Consider the following 8,620-nt stretch of genomic DNA (forward strand, 5'->3'; position numbering starts at 1 on the left):
GTCTGTCTATTATACCTGTCTGTCTGTTATATCTGTTATATCTGTTATGCCTGTCTGTCTGTCTGTCTGTCTGTCTGTCTGTCTGTCTGTCTGTCTGTCTGTCTGTTATACCTGTCTGTCTGTCTGTCTGTCTGTTATATATATCTGTCTGTCTGTCTGTTATACCTGTCTGTCTGTCTGTTATATCTGTCTGTCTGTCTGTCTGTTATATCTGTCTGTCTATTATACCTGTCTGTCTGTTATATCTGTTATGCCTGTCTGTCTGTCTGTCTGTCTGTCTGTCTGTCTGTCTGTCTGTCTGTCTGTCTGTCTGTCTGTCTGTCTGTCTGTCTGTCTGTCTGTCTGTTATACCTGTCTGTCTGTCTGTTATATCTGTCTGTCTGTTATATCTGTCTGTCTGTCTGTTATATCTGTCTGTCTGTCTGTCTGTCTGTCTGTCTGTTATACCTGTCTGTCTGTCTGTCTGTCTGTCTGTCTGTCTGTCTGTGTGCCTGCCTGTGTTTCAAGGGTGTTTTGGGTTGTTAGACAACATGCCCTTTGTCCTGATACTCACTCTAGTCTTGCCTCATTGTTCGCAGAGATTTTGTGACATAGAAACCCTTGGGCGGGCCGCCTATGCATTTCTTCGGGACGCCTAAGTCCAAATTGTAAAAAATATATATATAAATATATATATATATATATATATATATATATATACAGTGCCTTCGGAAAGTATTCAGACCCCTTTACTTTTTCCACATTTTGTTAGGTTACAGCCTTATTTATAAAAAATTAAAAACAGAAATATTACATTTACATAAGTATTCAGACCTTTTACTCAGTACTTTGTCTTCTTGGGTATGACGCTACAAGCTTGACACACCTGTATTTGGGGAGTTTCTCCCATTCTTCTCTACAGATCCTCTCAAGCTCTGTCAGTTGGATGGGGAGCGTCGCTGCACAGCTATTTTCAGGTCTCTCCAGAGATGTTCGATCGGGTTCATGTCCGGGCTCTGGCTGGGCTACTCAAGGACATTCAGAGACTTGTCCCGAAGCCACTCCTGCGTTGTCTTGGCTGTTTGCTTAGGGTCGTTGTCCTGTTGGAAGGTGAACCTTGAGGTCCTGAGTGATCTGGAGCAGGTTTTCATCAAGGATCTCTCTGTACTTTGCTCCATTCATCTTTGCCTCGATCCTGACAATGTTCAATTCCTCTGACAGTTTAGCTTTTATTTTGGTGATTGTTAGTTCTCAAATATTATAAATAATATATACACTACCAGTCAAAAGTTTGGACACACCTACTTATTCAAGGGTTTTTCTTTATTTGTACTATTTTTTACATTGTTGAATAATAGTGAAGACATCAAAACTATGAAATAACACATATGGAATCATGTAGTAACCAAAAAAGTGTTAAACAAATCAAAATATATTTTATATTTGAGAGTCTTCAAATAGCCACCCTTTGCCTTGATGACAGCTTTGCACACTCTTGGCATTCTCTCAACCAGCTTCACCAGGAGTTCCCACATATGCTGAGCACTTGCTAGCTGCTCTCCTTCTTGGTAAAATAGCCCTTACACAGCCTGGAGGCTCCTCAGCAATCTACACACAATACCGCATAATGACAAAGTGAAAACATGTTTTTAAAAATGTTTGCAAATGTATTAAAAGTAAAAAATATAAATACCTTATTCACATAAGTATTCAGACCCTTTTCTATGAGACTCGAAATTGAGCTCAGATGCATCCTGTTTCCATTGATCATCCTTGAGATGTTTCTACAAGTTGATTGGAGTCCACCTGTAGTAAATTCAATTGATTGGACATGATTTGGAAAGGCACACATCTGTCTATATAAGGTCCCAATGTTGACAGTGTATGTCAGAGCAAAAATCAAGCAATGAGGTCGAAGGAATTGTCCGAAGAGCTCCGAGACAGGATTGTGTCGAGGCACAGATCAAACTTTTGACTGGTAGTGTACGTTTTTGATCGATAATGTCAAAAGCCGCACTGAAGTCTAACAAAATAGCCCCCACAATCTTTTTATCATCAATTTCTCCACTCCACCCTGCCCTCTAATATAGACCATATACCACACAGACTGACCTCCACTCTCCCTGCCCTCTAATATAGACCATATACCACACAGACTGACCTCCACTCTCCCTGCACTCTAATATAGACCATATACCACACACAGACTGACCTCCACTCTCCCTGCCCTCTAATATAGACCATATACCACACAGACTGACCTCCACTCCACCCTGCCCTCTAATATAGACCATATACCACACAGACTGACCTTCACTCCACCCTGCCCTCTAATATAGACCATATACCACACAGACTGACCTCCACTCTCCCTGCCCTCTAATATAGACCATATACCACACACAGACTGACCTCCACTCTCCCTGCCCTCTAATATAGACCATATACCACACACAGACTGACCTCCACTCCACCCTGCCCTCTAATATAGACCATATACCACACAGACTGACCTCCACTCTCCCTGCCCTCTAATATAGACCATATACCACACACAGACTGACCTCCACTCTCCCTGCCCTCTAATATAGACCATATAACACACACAGACTGACCTCCACTCCACCCTGCCCTCTAATATAGACCATATACCACACAGACTGACCTCCACTCTCCCTGCCCTCTAATATAGACCATATACCACACAGACTGACCTCCACTCCACCCTGCCCTCTATTATAGACCATATACCACACAGACTGACCTCCACTCCACCCTGCCCTCTAATATAGACCATATACCACACAGACTGACCTCCACTCCACCCTGCCCTCTAATATAGACCATATACCACACAGACTGACCTCCACTCTCCCTGCCCTCTAATATAGACCATATACCACACACAGACTGACCTCCACTCCACCCTGCCCTCTAATATAGACCATATACCACACACAGACTGACCTCCACTCTCCCTGCCCTCTAATATAGACCATATACCACACACAGACTGACCTCCACTCTCCCTGCCCTCTAATATAGACCATATACCACACAGACTGACCTCCACTCTCCCTGCCCTCTAATATAGACCATATACCACACACAGACTGACCTCCACTCCACCCTGCCCTCTAATATAGACCATATACCACACACAGACTGACCTCCACTCTCCCTGCCCTCTAATATAGACCATATACCACACACAGACTGACCTCCACTCTCCCTGCCCTCTAATATAGACCATATACCACACACAGACTGACCTCCACTCCACCCTGCCCTCTAATATAGACCATATACCACACACAGACTGACCTCCACTCCACCCTGCCCTCTAATATAGACCATATACCACACAGACTGACCTCCACTCTCCCTGCCCTCTAATATAGACCATATAACACACACAGACTGACCTCCACTCCACCCTGCCCTCTAATATAGACCATATACCACACAGACTGACCTCCACTCTCCCTGCCCTCTAATATAGACCATATACCACACAGACTGACCTCCACTTTCCCTGCCCTCTAATATAGACCATATACCACACACAGACTGACCTCCACTCTCCCTGCCCTCTAATATAGACCATATACCACACACAGACTGACCTCCACTCCACCCTGCCCTCTAATATAGACCATATACCACACAGACTGACCTCCACTCTCCCTGCCCTCTAATATAGACCATATACCACACAGACTGACCTCCACTCTCCCTGCCCTCTAATATAGACCATATACCACACACAGACTGACCTCCACTCTCCCTGCCCTCTAATATAGACCATATAACACACACAGACTGACCTCCACTCCACCCTGCCCTCTAATATAGACCATATACCACACAGACTGACCTCCACTCCACCCTACCCTCTATTATAGACCATATACCACACACAGACTGACCTCCACTCTCCCTGCCCTCTAATATAGACCATATACCACACACAGACTGACCTCCACTCTCCCTGCCCTCTAATATAGACCATATACCACACAGACTGACCTCCACTCTCCCTGCCCTCTAATATAGACCATATACCACACACAGACTGACCTCCACTCTCCCTGCCCTCTAATATAGACCATATACCACACACAGACTGACCTCCACTCTCCCTGCCCTCTAATATAGACCATATACCACACACAGACTGACCCCCACTCTCCCTGCCCTCTAATATAGACCATATACCACACACAGACTGACCTCCACTCTCCCTGCCCTCTAATATAGACCATATACCACACACAGACTGACCTCCACTCCACCCTGCCCTCTAATATAGACCATATACCACACAGACTGACCTCCACTCTCCCTGCCCTCTAATATAGACCATATACCACACACAGACTGACCTCCACTCCACCCTGCCCTCTAATATAGACCATATACCACACACAGACTGACCTCCACTCTCCCTGCCCTCTAATATAGACCATATACCACACACAGACTGACCTCCACTCTCCCTGCCCTCTAATATAGACCATATACCACACAGACTGACCTCCACTCCACCCTGCCCTCTAATATAGACCATATACCACACAGACTGACCTCCACTCCACCCTGCCCTCTAATATAGACCATATAACACACACAGACTGACCTCCACTCTCCCTGCCCTCTAATATAGACCATATACCACACAGACTGACCTCCACTCTCCCTGCCCTCTAATATAGACCATATACCACACAGACTGACCTCCACTCCACCCTGCCCTCTAATATAGACCATATACCACACACAGACTGACCTCCACTCTCCCTGCCCTCTAATATAGACCATATAACACACACAGACTGACCTCCACTCTCCCTGCCCTCTAATATAGACCATATACCACACACAGACTGACCTCCACTCCACCCTGCCCTCTAATATAGACCATATACCACACAGACTGACCTCCACTCTCCCTGCCCTCTAATATAGACCATATACCACACAGACTGACCTCCACTCTCCCTGCCCTCTAATATAGACCATATACCACACACAGACTGACCTCCACTCTCCCTGCCCTCTAATATAGACCATATAACACACACAGACTGACCTCCACTCCACCCTGCCCTCTAATATAGACCATATACCACACAGACTGACCTCCACTCCACCCTGCCCTCTATTATAGACCATATACCACACACAGACTGACCTCCACTCTCCCTGCCCTCTAATATAGACCATATACCACACACAGACTGACCTCCACTCTCCCTGCCCTCTAATATAGACCATATACCACACAGACTGACCTCCACTCTCCCTGCCCTCTAATATAGACCATATACCACACACAGACTGACCTCCACTCTCCCTGCCCTCTAATATAGACCATATACCACACACAGACTGACCTCCACTCTCCCTGCCCTCTAATATAGACCATATACCACACACAGACTGACCCCCACTCTCCCTGCCCTCTAATATAGACCATATACCACACACAGACTGACCTCCACTCTCCCTGCCCTCTAATATAGACCATATACCACACACAGACTGACCTCCACTCAACCCTGCCCTCTAATATAGACCATATACCACACAGACTGACCTCCACTCTCCCTGCCCTCTAATATAGACCATATACCACACACAGACTGACCTCCACTCCACCCTGCCCTCTAATATAGACCATATACCACACACAGACTGACCTCCACTCTCCCTGCCCTCTAATATAGACCATATACCACACACAGACTGACCTCCACTCTCCCTGCCCTCTAATATAGACCATATACCACACAGACTGACCTCCACTCCACCCTGCCCTCTAATATAGACCATATACCACACAGACTGACCTCCACTCCACCCTGCCCTCTAATATAGACCATATAACACACACAGACTGACCTCCACTCTCCCTGCCCTCTAATATAGACCATATACCACACAGACTGACCTCCACTCTCCCTGCCCTCTAATATAGACCATATACCACACAGACTGACCTCCACTCCACCCTGCCCTCTAATATAGACCATATACCACACACAGACTGACCTCCACTCTCCCTGCCCTCTAATATAGACCATATAACACACACAGACTGACCTCCACTCTCCCTGCACTCTAATATAGACCATATACCACACAGACTGACCTCCACTCTCCCTGCCCTCTAATATAGACCATATACCACACAGACTGACCTCCACTCTCCCTGCACTCTAATATAGACCATATACCACACAGACTGACCTCCACTCTCCCTGCCCTCTAATATAGACCATATACCACACACAGACTGACCAGACAGACAGACAGAAACAGACAGAAAGACGGACGGGCGGAAAGAAAGTGACAGGCAGACAGACAGACAGACAGAGACAGACAGAAAGACAGACGGACGGACAGACAGACAGACAGATGGCAGACAGAAGGACAGAAAGACAGATAGACAAAGACAGGCAGACAGACATTTCATAAATCATCTCTTCCTCCACATGTATACTCTCTCACTTCAGCATGGCTACCTCAGCGTCCTAAAAGGACAATCTGCAGTTCAAACAACATCAAAGCAATTTTTGTTGTTGTTTTTGTAACCTTTATTTAACTAGGCAAGTCAGTTAAGAACAAATTCTTATTTACAATGACGGCCTACACCGGCCAAACCCGTTGCACCACTGAGGGATGGGGCTGGAGAAATGGAACCACTCTCAAATTTATAGACAGAGCTATGGATGGACTGACCATCCATGAGATCAAAATGATAGTTTTAACCATGTTTTGAAGCTATACAGGTTATATTTGGGGTTCTGATGGGGAGCAGTTGAGCTAAGCTTATGAGGCATGTATAGGTTATATTCTACAAGACTTAATGGGTATATATAATTAATTTAAAAGTAAAAAAAAAATGTATGTACCAATCGCAGATTGCTCCTTTAAAGATCACTAGATAACACCTAGCAGGTGGTGGGGTTGGAAAATAATAAAGGAAAATACATTTTTTTAAAGGATATGTATACAGTGGGGAAAAAAAGTATTTAGTCAGCCACCAATTGTGCAAGTTCTCCCACTTAAAAAGATGACAGAGGCCTGTAATTTTCATCATAGGTACACGTCAACTATGACAGACAAATTGAGAAAAGAAAATCCAGAAAATCACATTGTAGGATTTTTAATGAATTTATTTGCAAATTATGGTGGAAAATAAGTATTTGGTCACCTACAAACAAGCAAGATTTCTGGCTCTCACAGACCTGTAACTTCTTCTTTAAGAGGCTCCTCTGTCCTCCACTCGTTACCTGTATTAATGGCACCTGTTTGAACTTGTTATCAGTATAAAAGACACCTGTCCACAACCTCAAACAGTCACACTCCAAACTCCACTATGGCCAAGACCAAAGAGCTGTCAAAGGACACCAGAAACAAAATTGTAGACCTGCACCAGGCTGGGAAGACTGAATCTGCAATAGGTAAGCAGCTTGGTTTGAAGAAATCAACTGTGGGAGAAATTATTAGGAAATGGAAGACATACAAGACCACTGATAATCTCCCTCGATCTGGGGCTCCACGCAAGATCTCACCCTGTGGGGTCAAAATGATCACAAGAACAGTGAGCAAAAATCCCAGAACCACACGGGGGGACCTAGTGAATGACCTGCAGAGAGCTGGGACCAAAGTAACAAAGCCTGCCATCAGTAACACACTACGCCGCCAGGGACTCAAATCCTGCAGTGCCAGACGTGTCCCCCTGCTTAAGCCAGTACATGTCCAGGCCCGTCTGAAGTTTGCTAGAGTGCATTTGGATGATCCAGAAGAGGATTGGGAGAATGTCATATGGTCAGATGAAACCAAAATAGAACTTTTTGGTAAAAACTCAACTCGTCGTGTTTGGAGGACAAAGAATGCTGAGTTGCATCCAAAGAACGCCATACCTACTGTGAAGCATGGGGGTGGAAACATCATGCTTTGGGGCTGTTTTTCTGCAAAGGGACCAGGACGACTGATCCGTGTAAAGGAAAGAATGAATGGGGCCATGTATCGTGAGATTTTGAGTGAAAACCTCCTTCCATCAGCAAGGGCATTGAAGATGAAACGTGGCTGGGTCTTTCAGCATGACAATGATCCCAAACACACCGCCCGGGCAACGAAGGAGTGGCTTCGTAAGAAGCATTTCAAGGTCCTGGAGTGGCCTAGCCAGTCTCCAGATCTCAACCCCATAGAAAATCTTTGGAGGGAGTTGAAAGTCCGTGTTGCCCAGCGACAGCCCCAAAACATCACTGCTCTAGAGGAGATCTGCATGGAGGCATGGGCCAAAATACCAGCAACAGTGTGTGAAAACCTTGTGAAGACTTACAGAAAACGTTTGACCTGTGTCATTGCCAACAAAGGGTATATAACAAAGTATTGAGAAACTTTTGTTATTGACCAAATACTTATTTTCCACCATAATTTGCAAATAAATTCATAAAAAATCCTACAATGTGATTTTCTGGATTTTTTTTCCTCATTTTGTTTGTCATAGTTGACGTGTACCTATGATGAAAATTACAGGCCTCTCTCAAGTATTTGATACACTGCCGATTTTGCAGGTTTTCCTACTTACAAAGCATGTAGAGGTCTGTAATTTTTATCATAGGTACAC

The sequence above is a fragment of the Coregonus lavaretus genome, assembly GCF_964263955.1.
Source record: "Coregonus lavaretus genome assembly, chromosome: 28".
NCBI lineage: Eukaryota > Metazoa > Chordata > Actinopteri > Salmoniformes > Salmonidae > Coregonus > Coregonus lavaretus.